This window comes from Eptesicus fuscus, chromosome 4 (assembly GCF_027574615.1).
Source record: "Eptesicus fuscus isolate TK198812 chromosome 4, DD_ASM_mEF_20220401, whole genome shotgun sequence".
Classification (NCBI taxonomy): Eukaryota; Metazoa; Chordata; class Mammalia; order Chiroptera; family Vespertilionidae; genus Eptesicus; species Eptesicus fuscus.
The window spans coordinates 84792909-84814972 of NC_072476.1; positions in this window are offsets into that span (position 1 = coordinate 84792909).

Here is a 22064-nt window from a genome sequence, read left to right on the forward strand (position 1 = left end):
TCTGCCAGCAGGTGTCTCTGTTTCACACCTTTGGGCCCCAGCACCATCTTCCTCCCACTGGCCACATTCCTGGTCAGGGACCTGGTGGGTGGGATAGGCAGGCGGACCCTCCTGCTCTTTATTGCCTAGAGTGAGGATGGGCAGCACTAGAGACTATTTCTAAGGGAATCCTTTAGCTCCCCACAAAACACTACAAAGTCCCCAGATCTGAGCCTAAATTAACCTGCAATGCTTCCCCTCCCCCCTGGGACCAGAGACTCTGGAATTCTCTCACTGAGTTCCCTACCAGGAAAGCTACGCTGACAACAGTTATGCTGGAGGTGGCAAGGGAAGCACATACTGCCCGGATCTTATAGTCATATTTCATCTGCTTGAAAATTACATTGAACACATACCTGAAAGGAGCTGCGTGCCGCTTCTGCGTGTGTCCCTGGCTTACTGTATCTGGCAGCCCTTTAATTCTCCGCTTAAAGTTTTGTTGTTTAAGAAAAGAGTGTGTCTTTCTTATTGTAAATAAAGCTGATAGGAAAACATTTTTAAAGTTTTCACTTAAGTTCTACTTTAGAAATTGATATGCCATTTCAAAGCTGCTTTGGTGACCACAGTGTCTATATTTTATCCACAAACTAAAGTCCACAGATTAAAGATGCACACACAGAAATATAACAATATAAACATTTGTAGGACACAATAACCATTTGAATTTGCTTTCTCATCTTTCGTTTGTTTTAATGAAAGCTCTCAGAAAACACATTTTATTTTTTAAGGCCGGGAGGTATTACTGTTAGTTACCATTACAGGTTTGTAAGTTGGGAGCTTGGCTGACAGGTTTGATTAGTTCATGTTGTGAATTCTGTGTGTTAAAGATACTTCAGACTTTCAGGCATTTGAGCACCTAGAAACATGCTTGGCTCAAAGCACTGTTCATGTTGTTGAAATAATGGAGTCTCTACAATTTGACCAAAGTCTGTCCTGAAATGAGAGCTTTGCTCCAGTTTTATTAAATGAATCTCTGTTAGGGTTTTTATAATTTTGGCTGATATTTGGGGAATAATTTAAAGTAATCACATTCCAATAAAATAAAATTCGTTACTAATGAACCCCTTGTTTTAAAAAAGGCTTTGAGGCACCTTATTTCTGTGGACTTCATGGCTTCATTTTATATTATGTACAAACGGAGACGCCGATAATTTCCAGTGAGCACATAGGGGATTTTAGGGGGAAGGGACTCTGCATTGGGATGTATATCTCCTGAGACCCACATTTGTATTGCTTGCTTCTCCCTATTGGTTTCCCAGTGCTGTTTACATATGATGGTTCTCTCCCCATACCAGGCTCCCTTGGATATCTTACATATTAGTTCAAAAAATGCTTTTGATGACCATAAAGCCTTTTAAATAGGTATTTTATGGATTCTATAAACAAGTTTGAGCTGCCTTGTGAGTTAGAGCAAAGGAACTAAGTGTGCAATGCTTCATTCTTCCAGCCAGAGGAGCAAAGCCCCTGAGGGCTGTGGCCTTCCATGTGCCTGTCCAGAGCCCTTCCCTGCCATGCTGCTCTCACCCACCAGAAGCCTGAAGAGGCTGCTTCACGTTGGGTTGGTGATGACTGTCCCTCTCTCCTTAGGCCTTGGAGTTGCTGGTCTGGTGTCCACGGGTGGGACTATTACCCATGCCCAGCCTTTCCTAATTCTCCTCACTGCCGTCCTCTAGGGCACCTCTGGCACCTCCTCCCTCCCGTGGTCCAGCTGCGCCCTGGCAGTGGTGGTCCCAAATGGCGGTGGGTTGGCCTGCTCAGCGCAAGGCTCACCAAAGGGAAGATGTTCCTGGTGACGTCATTGCGTCACCATGTCAGCGCCCCTGGCCAAGCTGTCCGCACCCACCAGGCTGCAGTGCTGCCACCTGCGCTTGCCTTTTTTTTCCTGGGAGTTGCTCATAGTCAGCCCATTGCTGCTGTGTATCATACTTCACATAAACATCAGATCGCAGACAAGACCTTGGTGGCTGCCTGGCCCCATCCCAGGCACAGTTTAGAATCTGAGACTATAAGGGGGGACATGGGCTTGGCCATGGTGCAGGCATGAAGCAAGGGTTAGCCTCAGACAGAGACCTGGGAGGGCCCCAGTGCGATGCTTCAGAAGCCAGGTAAGTGAGACAGAAGAAGGCTCAGAGGTAAAGCCAGGATGTGGGCACAAGGGGCTTTTAAGAGATTCCGGGGCAGGGAGTCCAGGCTGCCACCTAGGCCCTTGCTCTCCCACTGCGGTGCCCTGCCCTTGAGTTGGTCACAAGGGAGGCTCCACATCAGCTGGGAACAGTAGGGGAGGTCATGCCATGGAGGTAACTGCCCCACAGGAAATGTTAGGCCACCACCTGTGCCCCCAGACAGACAAGTCCAAGGCCATGGAGAGACACAGACACAGGAGATCCAGGTGACATAGAGGATGAACACCAGCGAAGGCTTGGGCTGCACACTTGCTGAAGATCAGCCCCTCAGTTTTCTGGTTGATAGAAATTGTGCTTCCAGACTGAGAGAGCGCCTATGAAAAAGGGGATACCTCCTCGTGAAGGAAAGGCCGGCAGAACCCCTGCTGGCCTGCCCTGCCTTCCTTCTCATGGTTGGAGCTCCTGTCCCTGCTGCCCGCTTCATGGACACATCCAACGGGAAGAAGCACGCCGGGGCAGTAAGAAGTTAGGGCGGTCATTCGGCAGATCTGAGAGGCCGGTCACAAGCATTCAGAGCAAGTGGACAGAATGCAAGCATGTCCCTCCTCAAGTAAGTGAAACCCATGCTTCCACAGTCGCCTGTGTCTTGCTTCTGGCTGTGACACGGAATAGCTGCTGATTTAAAATAACTCATCACTGTCGGCAAAGTTAAGGTAAAGTGGAATCACTTTAAATTGTTGGTTAACAAAAAATTTTATATGATCTGCTATAAAAGAACAGATTAAAAATCAACCGCTGTTTTCAAAGTTCACTTACGGCTTTTCCTTTCCTTTTAGATTTTCACCAAGAAGTGTGTTCTTTTAAGTAACCCAAACACCACTGTGATGGTCGTATTGAAATAGTTCATGCCAGGCAAGGCCACTGAAGCCTAAAGGCACCTAGATTAAGGGCTAAACAGAAAAACAAAATAACCCCCTTTAGCTGCAGCCCTTACCTTCTCTGAGAACTTCCTGGCTTTGGTTTTAGGTCTACTTGGTCCCTTGGGGAATGCAGGGTTGGCAATGCCTTTCTTTTCAACCTGGTGTTGGGAAGAACATCCTTAGAGCCATAGATTCCGTGTTTCTGAGTCCTTGGGAGTGATGAAAATGTCTGATTATTGCTGGCAGAACCAGCACAGGAGTCGGCCATCAGTACATCACGTTTCCCTGGATGCCAAGTTCGTGTAACCAACACACGTGAGGTGACCGCTGCCCCGTTGTTTCAGCTCTTTATTTTGGGGAGCGTAAATATTCTTAACTCTGGCTAACCCCTGATCCAGGCACCTCTAGAAAGGGGTAGGACTGCCAACATCATGCCTGTTGTTACAATTATGATGCTCCGTCCCTTTGTGAACCCCCATTGTTCAGAGCGGCCGTTCCCTGGCCGAGGAATCTGGGGGCGGACAAGGGGCTGCCAGGGCCTGGCCCCTGGAGTAGGAGCCCAGCACAGGCGGCTCGGGTTTCCTCACTGGGCCTTTGAAGGCCGAGGCTTTGTGCCTGGCGGGATGAAAGGGTCGACCTGTGACCTCGTGGTCTCTGGGCATTTTAAATAAAGCCCATGCTCAATCTCAGACTCTTTCTTCTAATATCTAGAAGCCCGTCTTCTCGGCCTCGGTCCATCTAATAAACCCGAAGTGACGGATGCTTTGGCGGAGAGTGGGAGATGGGGAGCCGCGTGGGGCAGGGAAGGGGTTAAGCAGCTGCCTGCAATTTCTCAATCAGCCTCGGGAAGCCTCGGGTCAACTTTGCTCATAAAACTCTGCACAAATATTTCTTCTTCTATCAGAGGAATTCTAATTCTGCACACAGACCAGGGCCACTCGGATTATTACACATTATTAAAAATTAATTTAAAAAATGTCTGGCTCTTGAAGTGTGCTGTAGAGATGTGTGTCCGAGTTTGAAATTGCAGCAGGAAAAAAGGGGGGAAAGAATAGCTCTACATCGTGCAGGCAAAATAAACCCTGAAAAATCGCTCCTTTCTTTCTGAGACTTGGTAGTCACGGCTTTCGGTGATTCTCTCTTTACCCTAATGACTAACTTATTACAACTGACCCTAAGATGCAACAATGGCAAAACCTTTCATCCACTGCCCATCCCTCTGCAGGTTTCTGAGTGTGTTTCATTTGTGCCCTGGACGAGGACGCCTGGGACAGACGGCGATGCCCACACTGGCCCAATGACAATGTTTACAGAGGTCTGTGTGGACAGGTCATGGCCTGCAGTCAGTCTCTGTGGCTCTCACAGATGCTGATTTCGTGTTTTCCTCAGAGGAGAGCTGTGGGTCCCACTGATGCAGAGCAGGACACCAAGCCCCAAGGCTCAGCATTGGAGAAAGCAGTAGCAGAGTTGACTTGCTCTTTATCTCCTCTACAACAGTTAAATACAATGGATTCTAAAAAATGCGTGTATGCATGTGTTCCCATACATGCACTGGACATTCTCATTACTGATATTTAAGGGGAGAATGATCCAGGCCTCGTTAAACTCAATAAGAAATAGGCATCATCGTTGCTGTCCTTAAACCACCCCTGGAGATAGGCATAGCATTTAAAATAATAACGCTTCCACCATTGGGTTGGGCAGCCTCCTCTGTCGCAGACGCGCCATGTACATTAATTACCACATTAATCCCTCTGATCCACTCTATCTATGGTCAAGGGGAGGGCTATGCATCGCCCAACGTTAAGAACTAGTGGGAGACAGGTTCAAGCTCAGCTGCAGCCTCCACACCCCCCATTTCTCTTCCTGACAGAGAAGCTGATTTGTCTAAAGGAGAGCAGAGAACTCCCTGCAAGACTCCTTCCTATGATGGGCAATGCTGGCCCATCAGCTCTGGCTGCTGGCAGGTGAGCTTATTCAGGAGGGAGAGGACCATCGTGGGGGCAGACTGAGTAGGGTGAAGAGATAGGAGAGGGCAGCCAGCAGGATGCAGACAGACCTCTCCTTGTGCACCAGTCCCTCTGAGACCCAGGCAGACACTGCCCCAGAGGTTTTCCTTAGAAAGTGCTTCTCTGGTGTTTCTGTGAGCAGGTGAGGAAGATTGGCTACATTGACTTCGTGAACTGCAAAGCCAACTTGTTAATAGGGTTATAAAGCACAAATCGTCGTCTTCAAATTTCAGTTAGAAAAATGGGGACAGAAATTGATCCTCATCCTCATCAGCATCATCTATTAACTTTCAGTAGGATCAGCCTTCCCCGGCCCATACAGCGACAACCAGCCCTCATTGGGCACTAACATGCTTTCTCCTTGCCCCTCATTATCTCTGGGTCTCATTTTTTATTCTGTGGTTCCCAGTTTCTTCCTGGTCTGGATCTTTCAGTCTGAACAGACACGTGTTATCCTTAAGGAAGGAGGGGTTATGGACAGAGGGGTGAGTGGGTTTGGCTGTCCAAGAGGATGGCTGTGTAATTTCAGAAGAAAGTGAAGTGTCTAACAATGCATTTCCAGAAGGGGGAATGAGGCAATATTTCCTAGAACTTTTGTTTTTCAGGGGAAGTTATAATTGTGCTTTTGTCCCTAACCTCTACAGCACTGAGCCCTAGTAATTTTCCCAATAACACGTTCTCCCAACTAAAAATGACTTGGAAGGTAAGAGCTGGCTTTCTAGTGTATGCAGACCAAACCCTGAGGTCTATCTGGCAGCAAAGTCCCTGGCATCTTCTTGGCAGGAGGCACGTAGGTGAGGCACCTGGGCAAGGCCCTCCTAGCAGAGGCAGGGCTGTTTTGACACCACTGGCTACATTTCCTACCCTAGGCCCTTTGAATAGGGTCGGTCTTTTCACTGATACCATGGGTATTAGTTTGTGCGTGCTTCAATAACAACCACAGGCAGGGGCTTAAATAACTGAAATGTACTTTCTCAAGGTTTTGGAGGCTGGAAGTACAAGATAAAGGTGTTGGTAGGTGGCTTTCTCCTAAACCCTCTTTCCTTGGTCTATGGATGGTTGTCTTCTCCCTGTGTATGTCTGTGTGCTAATCTCCTCTTCTTATAAGGACACCGGTCATACTGAATTAGGGCACACCCTGCAAGGCTCATTTAACTTAATTGCCTTGTAAAAACCCTATCTCCAAATACAGTCCCATTCTGAAGTGCTGGGGTTAGGATTTCAACATATCAATTTTGGAGGAACAGAATTTAGCCCCTACACATTGGGTCATCTTTCTTTCTTCTTCCTTCCTTCCTTCCTTCCTTCCTTCCTTCCTTCCTTCCTTCCTTCCTTCCTTCCCTCTCTTATATATTTTTATTGATTTCAGAGAGGAAGGGAGAGAGAAATAGAAACATCAATGATGAAAGAGAATCATTGATCGGCTGCCTCCTGCAAGCCCCCTACAGGGGATAGAGCCTGTAACCCGGCATGTGCCCTTGACCAGAATTGAACCTGGGGCTCCTTCAGTCCACTGGCCAAAGCTCTATCTACTGAGCCAAACCGGGTAGGGCTACAGTCGGCTCTTTCCTACAGAGAAGCTCGTAGTCACAAGCCGGGCCCTGGGCTCAGGTTCTCTCAAAGACTCAGGGCTCCCAGGCATTTTCTCCAGGTCCTCCTGAAGTTGCCTCATCTTTGGGTCTTCTCCTCCCTCAGTTTCCTAAACAGGCTTCGCCAATTCCATTTAGGCACCTCCCTACATGAACCGTGACAGATATTCCACTTTCTCATGCAGAAGAGCTGGGACTAGGGGTGGGATGTAGGGCTGGTATGTACTTCTAGGTGTTGGGATTTTGAATGAACCAACTGAAAAAGTTTATCAAAATCTGTATCTATTTCCAGCAACAAGTTGGAATAAGTTATCTTTGGCCTCCTCTGGTATCCAGGGGTGCCAGCACCTAGGAGATTTGATGCTGGCTGCAGCCGACCATCCAACTAACTGCCCTTCCAGTGGGTTGGGGCTATTATTGCCTGCGGGCCAGCTCTCCAGCCTGGTTCCCCTTCAGAGGGCTCCTTCTCTGTGGGGCTTGCGCTGTGCAGACCTGTCTTAGCTCCCACATCCCCGACATCCTCCTGACCCCTCTCTCCTGGACACACCCCAGGATCCCCATTCCTGCTGCCTGAGCCCGGCAGACAGCTTTGGGTTAATTCTCAGCAGTCACTGGACAAAAGCAAACAACCCGATTGGGGTGCTGGTTTGTAAAATGAATTTTCAATGTGTAGCCCACAGACACTCATTGATTGTGGCCCATAAATAAAAACAGTCCTGGCGTTTATTGTTGTAGGGAGTAATTATAATCCTCGGACTGGACTCTGGGCTGCTGAATGCCTCGTTTGTGGCTGGCAGGGGCAGACCCATTACCGTCTGCATGCTCCTTTCACGGGAGCGCGATTACTCACGGAGGACTGATCAATATTTCATCTGCACAACATCTTGACTGAGGATGTCTGGGTCCATTGTGGGCCTGCTGATAATGACTCCTTTATTCAAGCCAGCTTGTAGGAACAAGAAGATAAAGAAAAGGGGAGAGAATTATAGCATATGCTCATGAAAGTATTGTAAAGGTTATAAGCAGAAAACAAGAGGGGAGCTGCAGGACGGGGCGAAGGGCATTGCAGGAGAAAGTGCAGAGCTTTCCAAAGTCAGATGGAAAGGAAGAGGCGGGATGTGTTCACAGAGCTTTTCTGAACATGCTGAAAACCAACCTAGAAAGCTTTAATACATCTTTTGTAATCCATTCTCTTGTAAAAGATTGATTTTATGAACCTGTGAGGTTTAGCAGACAAGTAATTTTCTTATATTCTGAATAATTCAAGTATTCTACCTATAAATAAGAGCTCATCACTCTCCTCTCCCCAAATCCTCCTCCATTTATTTTCTGTTACACAAACTCCGGGAATTGACTTCGTGGCTGTTCCATTTCTTATTTCAAGCCCACTCTTTCCCAGGGCTCTCCACTTGCCCGCTCCTAGGTCCCACCTCCAGCAGCAAAATGTGGGTGAAGAGAGATTTGAGCACATTACAGGGTGTTGACATTAAACATCTTATATTTAATTGTTGCATCAAACTTAGGACTGTCTTAGTCTTGCCACAGTTACCTGGCTCTTTTCAAATGGTTGTATTTCCCAGTATTCATAGCTGACACTCGTCAGGGCTGTTTCTACAACCAGAAGGAGGGCATTGGCAGGATCCACATTTTGAAAACAGAAAACAAACGACAGAGGTGAGGCAGACTTGTTGGGAGAGAAGAGTGGAAATATGGATCAAGGACCTGAAAAATACTAAAATAGCTTAAGCCATTCATCATGAATCCAGGATGGCACATAGATAAATAGATATAGGCCGAGACTTTAGTGTAATAGACGTGGGTAGGAATGTATGTAGTGTAGTTTTAGTAGCCAAAAATTGAAAATTACTTAATGTCTGACAGTGCAGTGACATTCTTGGATTGCCTTAATTGTGGTCCTTCTGACTTTCATAATCTTAAACACTATTCAACAATATGGTACAAAAATAATTATAATAATAATAAACATTTGCATTAAACTCATGTAGCATAATCTCTAATACTTTTTTAATGTTTTTTTTAATTGATTCTAGAGAGAGAGAAAGGGAGAGGGAGAGAGTTAGAAACATCAATGAGAGAGAATCATTGATCAGCTGCCCCCTGCATGCCCCCTACTGGGGATCGAGCCTGCAACCTGGGTATGTCTAGAAAATACCCCGGAGAGCTGCAGAGTGCCCAGCCAAGGGGAAGCTGGTTTCAGTCTTGAGGACATAGTTTCCTAATTGGGACATGGGGAAGTTAATCTCCAAGTCTCACTTTCCGCCTGTGACATGGGGATTGGAACCGTAAGTGCCTCCCAGGTTTCTGGGGAGGATTAACCAGCCGAGTGCATAGCCCCAAGTCTGCAAACTTCTGTGAAGTCCAGATTGTGAGTATCTTTTCAGGCCACACAGTCTCCTCAAAACTAGTTAGCATTGCCATTGTCACCGCAAGCAGCCACAGGCAACCCGTACACACATGTGGGGCTGTGCCAATAAATCTCATATGGACACTGACATTTGAATTTCCATTAATTTTGTCTTGCCATAAAATATTCTTATTTTGACTTTTTTCAACCACTTAAAAATGTAAAGAACATTCTTAGCTTGAGGCTTTACAAAACAAACACAGGACAGATTTGGCTCCAGCCCTATGGTTTGTTGCTCCAGACTTAAGATAGTGCCTGGAATTCATATTAGTGATTAAAAGTATTATTTCATTGCTATCTAAAAATAAAGCGAGAAAACATAACATAAACCTCGATATCCTGAGATTGTAGCTGATTTTAATTTTCTTTATCTTTTTTTTCAGGTTTTCTATTTTTTGTAAATGAAACATGTCACAAGTAATCATTTTACAATTTAAAAGAGTGGACTTTAAAAGTAACGTAAGCCAAGAATATAAAAATCTCTGGGAGAAAAGCAGAAAAAGAGGACCACCAATTTCTATAAGACCCACTCTGTCTCAGTTTTGATGATGCAAAGAGCCATCTTCTAATGTATGGAAAACTGCTCAGAGACTCAGAGCAAATACAGCTGGGGATGCGGCAAGGCAGCGCGTCTCCGTCAGGGGTGGAAGGGAAAATATTTATTCTGCTGGTGGACCTTGTCCCATGAGAGCAGGTGGGGCAGGGAGCCCTTGAACCACATCTGTGATCTCAGTAAAGTGCTGAAAGTGTGTTCACCAAGGAGAAGTATCCTGTCTCGAGGTATGTGTTAGTGTTAAAAAAATAAAAATGAAGAAAATGCATATTTTAGATGGAATACCTTTTCTGTTTGCTTCTTTCTGAATTAAGAGTCTGAATTTCCTAGTATGAGATTTCTTCTGAATGGAATGTACAGGTAATAGAATCTCTTATTCTAGTGAGTGAGTACATTCAGAGCATGTGAGTGGAATCTTGCAGCCCTTCTCTTACATTTTGGCAAATATGGTTTTTGCAAGGGTGATTCAGGGATTAATTAAACTACCTCCACCTTTGAAAAATTTACTGAAAATAAGGTCAAGACAGTTCTGGGAAGATGATGGCAGTGACCGTGGAATAGCTTTTGAATCTCTCAGTGTACACATAAGAATAGGTAGAGCTGTTAGCTAGCAAAATAAAAGCTGATGAACAACTTTTGCAAGAAATCTAGGGGACAAAGCTCCTTAGGTACCCAAAGTACATGTGGTGAGGGTGAACCAATAGCTGGAGACCTGCTGGGTGTGTGCTTCTGTGTGAAGGAGAGCAGAGAAGGCAACAGGGTCGCTGATGAGCCTGGAAGGAGGGAACATACAGAATCCGACAGGTGCTTCTGGGAAACCCTGCAGCCCCCTGAGAAAGCAGAGAAGCACTCGAAGGGGTCTGCTGGCCTACTTGGGGTTTGCCAAATCCAGGCCCTGTGGGTTTCCTCCTGGGACAGGGCTCCTTCTAAGCTTTAATTAGACCCCAAACTGAGCAGGGCAGAGACAAAGGAGGTAGAGGAAGGGAAGCCCAGAGAAAGGGGGCAACAGCCAGTTCTGTGCACTGGAGACACCGCCACGGGAATTCCGTGAAGTGAGGACAACTACCCTGAACCTCACCACTCTCTCCTGTTCAAGAAAAACTAAAATAACATAAAAATGGGTGATAAAAAGTACCAAGGCCAAATCCCAAATAAAGCTTTAATCAGAAAAGAAGGAGGAACAGAATGACATCCTACAATGATGGGAGAGCAGACATATCAAACCTCTGGCTTAGTCATTCAGAATAAGATAAGGGTCACAATAGTACAAGACATAAAAACAGAAACAAAACAAAATAAGATGACATAATTAGAAATACACAGAAATGAGGTGAAAAAGTCCAGGAAATAATTAGAAGAAAAGAATAAAAGAATAAACTAAAAGAAATGTAAAGAAAAATAAACAAAAGAAGTGGAAGGTAGAAGACAAACATGCTTATAAATAAAAAATTAAGAAGTAAAAGCATTTGTGGCTACATAATGACTACAGAGTTGTAGATTACAGCATGGGGAATATAATTAATAATACCAAGATAAATATGTATAGGTACTTGAAGCAACAGGGGAGACCACTCTGCAAAGTACATGATTTAACCACTTTGCTATACGTCTGGAACTAATATAGAATAATATTGAATAAAAACTGTAATTGAAAAAAAAATTAAAGTAATAAAAAATTACCAGTGATTTATAAGGGAGGGGAAAATTATGTTTTCATCAACACTTTATGCTAGAAATAAATGGGGTAACATATTTGATATCCTCAAGTAAAGAATATGTGAGCCAATGTTTTTATAGCCAGAGAAACTGTTAGCATTATCCTATGAGCCCCTTCTGAGAACTCTGCTGGAGAAACAATCAAAGACAAGAAAACAACAACAAAGAAACTTTGATGTAGGGATTGGCAGTGGGCATTAATGTATAGACCTTGCAGAATGGGACTGAATTAAAGGGGTGCCTTATGCTGACATGCTCAGACACTAGAGACCAGCATAACTACACACAGAACCAAGCAAAACTCTCCTCACTAATTCTGCCTCTGAGGGCGTTATTACTACTGATGTCCTGAGGCTGTTTGTGTTTAATGTGAACAAAATAAATGAGTACTACACAATGGACAAGAGGCTAAGCATGTATTTCCATAGTCGGATCTGAGGTGGGAGTGTCAACATGAACTCCAGAGGTACTCGTGTTTCTATGTAAACATCACAATTCTAGATGCCTGGAAACACTGGCCATGTCTAGCTCGGGGATGGTGGTCCCGAAGCACCATTTCCCGTTAGAAGGAGCCTGGGCTTCTGGAGGAAACGTCTGATTTCTGGATTGGAGCAGAAAATGTACAAAAACCAGGAATAAATGATAATAGCAGATAACAAGGGAGCCATCACATTAAAACACAGCCCTGTCTGTAGCGTCCCCTGGTCCAGAGGAGCTTGCACTGCCACCTGGGCTCTGAGCTCGCCCGAGTCCTTGACTTCTGAGGCTGTGTGCTTGGCTGTCCAGGTTGCATTTTGCTCTCACTTGCTGGGATGTGTTACCTGTCAACTCCTCTGTGACCTCCCAAGCTTCTCTGTCCTGCCCTGATTACTATCATGTGCTCACAGCTGGCCTCTCTCCTTCTGAACATTTCTGAGGTCCAATGTCCCCCTGTCTTTCCTGTGACAAATCATCTGCTTTTTCCAGGACTCATTGCTGTTCTGCCTTGGGAGATGGGTGGCTCCATTGGGCTGTTCTCCCTCTATTCTCAGGGAAGGACCCGGGTAAATGCACAAAAGCCATTTTAGTTCTGGTGTCAAAAGTGGAAACACAGAAGTGTCCCTTACGGATTATTTTCAGACTGGATTTTTCAAAAGAACATTGTCAGAAGAAAAATGTGGGGAGGGCCATTGACAATTTCACATTCTAATAAATTAGAGCAACTCTGAGTTAAAACTTATAATTAGAGCAACTAAGCCTTGTGCTCTTCTTGACCTAGGAGAAACTGGTGATTCAGAGAGAAGTTATGTCTGTACAGTTGGCACCAACAGCATTTCTTCCAGGAGCTCAGATGGAGCCACTGAGGGAAACCGGGTACACTTTCCAAGGTGACAGTCTTAAGGGAGAATCCCTGAAGTTCCTTGGCACATAAAATTTTACTCAAAGTCATCTTGGTTAAAGGAATGTCTATTTCACATGCAAGAATGGGTGTTTTAGGAAGAAAATTCATATGTGTTGTGGTGGAACATGCTTGTTATAAAGTAACTTTGTAGTAACTCATTGAAGAAAACTTGGAAAATGGAAAAAATAATGCATTTTATCACCAGTAAGCTGTCACTCCAGAGGTAACCAACTTACCATTTGGCATTTCCCATCATACCATGTGGCTCCCTCATAACTGGGTCAAACGATTGTGCAATTGCTTATAAGCAATTAGGGATCAGATTAATAGAGTGCAATCCAGCAGCATATCCTATCTTAAGATATCAGATGTGCGAATGTTGAATGTACACCAAATGCTCATCTTTTTAATTGAATTAAAAGGAATAAATCAGGGGCTGGTTTATGTAGGTGTTGACATGTTGAGGGTCTCCAGAGTTGTAAACAAGAATGGGAAGATAAACAGAACTCACTGTAAAGCTGGGGGTGACTGACATCCACAGAATTTTAGCTGTTCCTTTGGTACACCCAGGGGGCCATGTGGGTGATGTGGGCAGGGCTTAGAGGGTAGGTGAAGAGAGAGTCTCTGTCCACAGTTAGGTCCATAATAGCCCAAATGAGTAGCCAATTTGTAAGTCCAGTTTCCCAGTCCTGCAATATCCAGGCCATGGACAGGCCTCATGCTGGGCTGGGGGTCAGCTGACCATGGCAGGGGAGCCCTGTAATCTTCTTTGCACATGAAGGCAAGGGGCTCATGTGTGCTTATCATCCAGAACCCCAGTAGAAATGAAAGATGTAACTGCAGATCATTATGAAGTTTTCCCTCTGTTAGTTCATGATGTAAAATACACCTAGTTAATACCAGTGTTTATGAAATGCACAGGGCCCCCCAGAAGTGAAGTACAAATTAAAAGCAAGGCAAAAACAGGGACTTAAAAGAATTCAAGGAACTGTTAACTGACACGTTTATTTTATATCTATTTTTGGCTTAGTATTTCCATGTTGTTGTTGCTTTCTTAATCATTGATTAGTGAAACAGAGTGTAATTAGACCTTTAATGAACATATGGTGCACAGGCGACAGAGCAGTGAAGGGAGGCGTGTTCAGCAAAATACAGGGATGGCAGGAAAGCGGGGGCCTGAGGGGGAGCCTGTGTGTACCCTGGAGTCCAAGGTACTTTCATTACCCTTAAGTAGAATCCCCCAGCAGAACACCCTTAAGTAGAATCTTTATCCTCCATCACCATGCAGAAGAGAAGTCAGTCCTTGGTTTTGTCTAAAGCAGCTGAAAAAAATGTCTTTGGTGGAATTATTTCAAATCAATAATAATTAAAATGACCAAAATCATCTCCAGTATCTAAGTGTCTGCCACATGGGCTCCACACAGAGACTTCAAATTTTTCTGCAGATCCTCAGTTCTCATGCCATCGTTCATTTCATTGTCTTCAGCGCTCATGGTGGTCTGCAGAGCCCTGGCAAGTAGTCTGGGCCAGGAGGCCATAGTCGGACTCCTCCCCACAGGACGATGAATCCTCAGGTTCCAGTACGCATGTTTTCCTAAAAGGCGTGGACTCATGTGTCTCCTTGGTGTGCTGCACCGATAAGAACCTGATGGATGTCTATACTCCATGAAGGTCTTTGCTGGATGATGATGTCTCCATTTACTCAGTTTCCTAGCTATGCCCAGACATTATGCCTCCTACACTTTTTGAATACTGAGAGAGGTAGAAAGAGGTAAACTAATAAGAGCCCCTGGCCACAAGGTGCCGGAGTCTGTGTCCTTAGGGGTTGTCATTGCCAACACTGCAACTGACTGAATAATGTAAGAACAGAGAAAGGAATTTGCTGTCTGGGTCTAAGCTAGTGCTCAGGATTGATTAGAAGGCTGGAGCACATTGAGACTCAAATCAGATGAAGCCATATGTCTCATTAATATTAGTCCACCAGGACCCTTGGTTCTTGGTGCTCAACTCAGACAGAAGCACAGTGATTAGTGCCCAAGGATCCAGATGCCCAAGCCTCACCTCCCCCAAGGTAGAACACCTGTGTCAGCTGCTTCCACTTGGGGGAGGTCACCTCGACACACTGGCTCCTGTAATGTGGATTTTGTCTGCCTTTCAATGCTCTGTGATCACCCTGAATGGGAAAGGATGTAGGCTTCCCACCACACCCTGAGCCACATCATGTTTTCTTCATAAAGCCCTCTGATGCTTCATTCATTTACCTGGAAGAGAGCAAGAGTCAGATTTGCGATTTCTAGCCCAGAAGGCAAGGATCTTAGAGGTCTTCCCTCCCAATAAGGAAAAAGCTGAACAAATGAAAAAATAACAATTCTTCTTAGATCTTTCTGAGAAGTGAGGTCTCAGATTCAACTGCTGCCTCAGAATTGGAGAGACAGGCAGGCAGATACCAAGTCCATTGCTTGAAGCTGACACCCAGGAAGGGAAACCCCTCTATGGGGACCAGTGGGCAGGGAACCTGAGCTGGACCTAGGCAAGCGCTGAAGGCTCAGGGTGGATGGTCTGGAAGGTGAAAGCTCTGGGGATCCAGTCATGGAGGCACCCACACTTCTGTGAGCTTGACCTCCAGGAGCTCCACCAGGTCCTCACAGAGAAGGTTAGAGAAACATCACCTCCAGCTACTGGAAGCAGGAAGGAAAAAGAATCATTGTGAAATACACCAGAGCATCTGTTCTCCCGAATGAGGCCTGCCCTCATGAGAAACTAAATAACCAGAGCCTGACTTACAGGGGGAAGGAAAATACCCAATTCCAGCCACCCAGCCATCCTGTACCACTAAAGGGAAAACAAAGCAAATCAACAAAACTGAGAAGCACATGTGGATGCTGCAGCCCAGGCTCGGGGCCTCCTGGAAGAGGACGGGAGAAGGCTCCCCCAATGTTGGCAGGGCTCCAGTGTGCAACGGAACACCATGTCCAGGGCTGCAAGCCAGACCACACTTAGGAGCAAATTCTTCACTTCTCATTGATGCAAAGTGCAAATTATCCACCTTCGAGTTTTGTTTGTGCATTTGTTTCATGGAGAATAGCATTATTGAGCAATATAACTAGACAACTGTCACAAGTATTTAAATGTTCCTGTTCTTACATATCTTTCTCACATAATTCCCTAGATTTTATACAATAACTTACTTCCATTTTTTCTGGGGACAATTATGAGCTAGAACTATGAAAAATATTACTTACCCTTTACTCATATAAAAGGAAAGACTATGCCCATTTCCCATAAATGGCTAAAATAGGTAGGATTGCTTAACTCTCTGCCAGAAGGGAAAACATAATAAAATATATCTGGTTATTGACAGAAGATGACTTTAGCATGGCTTAAATTGTAAGTGACTTAATGAATTGTCGTTCAGAATCAATTTATGGAATGGAGTGAGCACTGACCTGAAACAGCCCCCACTTTGCCCCTGGCCTCCCTGGAGGGAACCTGCCAACTGTCTCTCACTCATGGCTTCAGCGTCCTTTGTTTTAAGAGAGGCATTTATGGCTGCAAAGCAGCCCAGAATCCACCTTACAAAAGCTTATAGTGAGATGAATGAAGAGAGACTGTAATCGGGGCTCCTACTAGGTATTTACTTACTGAAGTAAAAAATAGATAGACTGGGTAAGTACACACTGCTCGTCTGGTGATGGGCCCTTGGCCTAGCTAGTGACAGCCCTTCCATGCTCCCGTGGCACTCAGTGCTCTATGGGCACAGTGGAGTCCTTGGGTCTTTCTGGTGACTGAGGACCCAACTTCCAATGGGGACACAATGCTTTCCCTGATTTTAATGCACCCTGTAATCTTCAAATTTGACATTTTCAGCTCCTGTACCTGGATCTCCACTTGGAGTGCTTATTAACTTAACAGATGTTGGGGTTCACCCCCCAGATATATGACATTTGGAAGATTTTCTAGGGTTAGGGTCGAGCATGTTCAGTGACTTTTATGTTCATTGATGTTTGAGAACAAGAGGTCCAAGAGAAGTTCATGTCTCCCCATCTTCCCTGATAGTTACTGAGGACAGCTTACTTTCAGGCATGCCCACCTACCAGATGCAACTGCCCACAGGCTCCCAGCCTTAGAGAAAGGAGGGTCTCACGCCAGGCCTGGGGAGCTCCCTTACTTCCACTCTTAGCAGCCCTCAGAGCCTCTCTCTCAGTAAATTTTCTTAAATTTACTAAATGTGAAATTCCAATGCTATTCTTAGTTATTTTCTGCTTACTTGATCTATCACCTATTGATGGGTGTTGTCGAAGTCTCCAGCTATACAAGTGGATTTGTCTATTTCTCCTTTCAGTTCTTTCAGTCTTTGCCTCCATATTTCCTACTCTATTGTTAAGGTGATTATTGATCTAATTGGTTGTTCAAACATGACTAACCACATTTGTCACTGTTTTCTACTCACTGCCAAAGGATTCTCTTTCTGCCTCTGGGCTTTACTTGAGGATTTTGTTTGAGTCCACTTTATCTTCATTCTTAATGTATCAATTGAACTTATTTAAAAGAATTTACTGGTTTTCCTAAAGTTTACAATATATATTTTAAATTAATCAAAGCCCACCTACAAGCAACACTATTGTACTGCATGTGCAGCACAGGTACCTTATGACAGAGAATTCCCATTCCACCAGCTACCATTTAGTTTACTTGTCTATACACTATAATTGTCCAATACATTTCACTGTTACTTGTTCTTTCTCTGACTCTCTTCCTTTATGTAGTCTCAAGTCTCTGACCTACATCATTTTTATTCTCTTGGAAAACTTCTTTTACAGTTTTGTAAATTACTTTGATTATAGATTGATAAATTTCTCTCATGTTTTATTAGTCTGAGAACATCTTTATTTTTTCTTCACTGGTTATAGAATTCTAGGTTGGTGGGTTTTTTCTTTAAATCATTTAAATATTTCATCCACTTAATATTTCACTCTTGTTTCAGTGATTTTGATGAGATATCTATGTAATAGTTATTCTTCTGTAGGGAAGTGTTTTCCCCTCAGACTTCTTTCAAGATTTTCTTTGTCTTGGTTTGCTACAGTTTGAATATGACATGCTCATGTGTAGCTGTTGTATTTATTCTGCTTCTTGTTCTCTGAGCTATTTGGATCTGTGGATTGGTGTCTGTCATTAGCGTTGGAAAGGTCTTGGTTATTATTACTTCAAATATATTTTCTGATTTGTTTGTTCTTTTTCTTCTTCTGTTATTCTAATGATATATGTAATACATTTTGAAATTTCCCTCAGTTCTTGGATGTTGTGTTTTTTCCTTTTCTCATTCTTTTTTTTTCTCTTTGCATTTCAGTTCAGGAGGTTTCTATGGACCTATCTTCAAGCTCATTAATTTTTTTCTCAGTTGTGTCAAAGGTACTGATGAGCCCATCAAAGGCATTCTTTATTTCTGTTAAAATATTTTTGATATATAGTATTTTCTTTTGGGCTTTCTTTCAAATCTCAACTCTACTTATGTTATCCATTTGTTCTGCATGCATTTGACCTTTCCCACTGAGCTCTTAAGTTATTATAAATAGTTATTTAAATTTTCTGTCTGATGATTCCATCATTATTGTTCTATGAATCTGAATCCAATGCCTGCTTTGTTTTTTTTCCTTGCTTTTTAGAATGCTTTTTAGTTCTTTGATTAAAGCCAAACACCTTGTATCATATCTGAGGGAAATAGGCCCCTAGATAATGCCCATGTACTTCAAGTTTCCAAAACTTCATGTTATCTAAAATAACATTCTGAAAATAAGTCTCCTTGTTTAAAAGAAGCCAATAAAAATTAAAACCAAAACCAAAGCATACCGTCAACTTTTCTAATGAACAGTAATTGAAATCAATGATCAGGGAAACCTGTGTGTCCAAAGCAACGCCCCCTGCTGGTAGAACTTGCACTGGGAAAAGTAGGGCACCTAAAGCTAATATTCAAACACAAGGGCTTGTGTAGAGTTAGCCACCATGGGAATAAGCCTGTGTAGCTTACTCAAGAACTCAAGTGCACACTCCCCACAGGAATTTCCCAGTTCCCCATCTGAGTTGCCAACGGGATCAAATGTCTCCTCCATGTGCTTGTTGTCTGTAGTCTGCATTTCCTCTCCCAAGCACCCTCCTCTCCTTCAGGCAGCCTGGTATCCTCTAAGCCTCACATTATTACTTTTCTGAGGATGGAATTTTGTGCGTTGAGTTTCTGGGGCTGCCATGCAGGGAAAGGAGGGGATCTTCAATGATGGGTAAGTATGGATGTGTCCCCACGCTTGAGGATGGCTCTGTGCTGTGTGCCTGGGACTGAGGGAACAAGGGGACAATGCCTGGTAAAAGTGACAGCAAGTTTTCCTCTGCCTGGAGAAAATGAATTTAACTGTCTGCGCCTTGCTTTTTTTCTAGACTTGAAATTACCACTGATGAGCTCCCAGTGAATAAACCTCAGCAACATGTGCAATAATTAGCAAAAAAATAAATGTGTACTTAAGTATTAATGAAATAAATATTTAGCAGGTTATTTAGGATCTTTGTTATATCCTCAAATATTTAAAAAATAATGAGAAGTTATTAAAACTTTAAACTATGACTAAGTAAGAGGATTTCATAATGTAACTTTCTTCCTAAAATCAGAAAATACGGGATTTATTTTCTAAAAAGCGGTGAAAGCTGCAGAGGGGTTTTGGGGACAGAGCCTGGGGCAGAGTGATAAGATTCATAAGAATCCTCTAGGAAGCAAGGGTTTGGTCTGTGATAGGGAAAGCACCCAGCTATCATGACCAAAGGATTCAAAACAGGGTAGTAGGCCTTCAGAAGATGGTTGAAGACCCAACCGTGAGCCTGGCCTTCAGAAACAAACTCAATCCCAGAGCAACACCACATAATCTGCCCCAGGGGAATTACCGCTGCTGCAGAACACGGGACTGAAGAATATCCCTGGACCGACCCTGAAGAAGCGGTCGTGGGGAGACATAGCCCCTACCAGCACATGGAAATTCCGAAATCAGCTCCCAATGTGCCAGTGACTCAGGACTGGGGCCTGAGGGTCTTCACTGAGAAGCACACCTTTCCCCAGTCTCCCTCCACCTCGGAGCCAATCCAGGTCCTGCTTAGAGGCAGCTTCTTGCAGAGTCTGGGAGAGCCTTGTAGGTCTGCAGACTCCACGGGCTGGCAGCCTTCCAGAGGCATTGGAGCAGGGTGGATGCTGGCCAGCCCCGCTGAACTGAGAACCAGCCTTTGACATTTCTAGTACTATGTTTAGTTCATGTTCTGGACTATGATCCATCTAGAGTGACCTTTCATTCCAGGAGGGACCTGTCAGCTCCATCTCTGCGTCCTGCCTTAGTCTGAGCCAGATGCCAGGTGATCACAGGTGAGCCCTGCACCTGCATGTGACCCTCCATCTGTAAATGAGCTGCAGCAACACATGTCTCCTATGTGTGCAGGAGTGTGGGAGTCCCTCAAGGTCTGTGGGGTAGAGGCACCAAGGTGGTGCCCTTGTGCCCTAAGCAGAACATGCATGTTCCCACTCTTCCTTAGGACCCTCCAGAGAGCCTCAGAGGCCCAGACACATGGACACAGGATTTCTTGTATATTTGGAACTGCTTCTTTCATTGTAAACAAGCCCCCAGATGCCATCATGTCGGACAGAAACACGCGCACGCGCACGCACATGCACACACACACACACACACACACACACACCCTTTCTGGAGTCAAAAGCAAATTGGTCTCTGCTGATGTGTGTGCAGTGTTCTTTTTTTTTTTTTTTTTCATAAAGGATTTCTATCAATTTAAAAGCCAACAAAGTGGGGGAAAGTCAGAAAGGGCACATTGTACCTTTCTAAGGACAATAGCTGTATTTGAGGAAAGCCTTCTGTAGCGGAGTTGTTTGAAATGGTGTTAATCTCAAAATAGGGCTTCTAAGGGCTATAAAATTATTACTATTTTTATTTGGGGGAAAATTGTAGAAGCCACATTGTCAGTAAGCTTGGTCTGAACACCTTCTGGCAAGACTTTTGATAAGATTTCTAGAAACATAAGAAGACTTCTGTTTTCATGTCTAAAAGAATTAAGAAAGCACAAAACGGAACTAGGATGAAAAGTGGCATTCACAGCCATAACCTTCAGTGTCCCCACTCACCTGGAGAGCTCCCCTACCCATAATGCACTAAGTGGATGATTAAAAAGAAATGGGGGCTTAACTGAGGGTAAGCGTGGGGTCCCCAGAGCTTTGCAGAGCATTGAACCATGCGTCTACAGCTGTCTCCACACAAGCCCGACATTCTTTATTTATTTGTTATGAAATATTTATGGGTGTTATGAAAGGTTTAAAATAATGTGTCTGTGGCTCTCCCCTCTCTTTCTCCCTCTTGCCCGGCGCTGTTTTCCAATGCATAAATAATTCTGGGCTCGGACAGGAGGGAGGCGCATTAGGGGGGTGTATCTGCTGTATCACATTTTTTCTGCCTGAGAGAAAATATCATTCCTAGTAATTTTCTACACTTATACAATCGGCGTTGACAGTAAATAATTGATGTATGAATTTAGGACTAAACTCCAACACAATATGACTTTATGTCAAGGGTTACTCCCAGCAGATTTTGAGCTAAATCATCTTGCAAAATGGGTTCTTTCAGTGGGAGAAAAAAAGCTTTTTGAAATTATTTTAATGGAAAACTGGGACCTCTCTGCGGCTCTTCTTTTGATGAGGTCTTGCTTTGCATGGCTGGTAATAAAACCAAGCAATCTACCCATTATGAGATTGGAAATGTTTCATTTGTGATCACAAATGGATTTTTTTAAAAGACTGACACAAGCTGTTTTTATTCTGTTCATCCTTTTTTCTGTTCTCTTTTTTTTTTTCCTCTCTCTCTTTTTGTGTGCGTGTGTGTCTATGTGTGATTGCATTTGTATGTGGTAGGCTGCCCTCTGCTTTTCATCCTAGTATCTTCCATAGAAAGCACAATTATGATTTAAATTATAAGCCAGATATATTTGCAACTTAAAGATCTATAACTAGCAGAAAGGCTTCAGATAAAGGAGTACACATCCCCCTCCCTTCACTGCAATTAAAATCCTTTTCATCATGAAAAGAAAGTGGTTCCTGCAGATGAGGAAGGGGACGAGCAGATATAGGAGAGAAACCTTTCATGAGATGTCAGAAGAGAAACACTTTATATCTTTATAGCTTCAACTGAAGGCCAGACAAGAAGATCAAAGAAAACAAATTGGGTGAAAGACCCAGAATGAAATTCTCTATTTGTTTTACTGTACTCTGGGGGAACA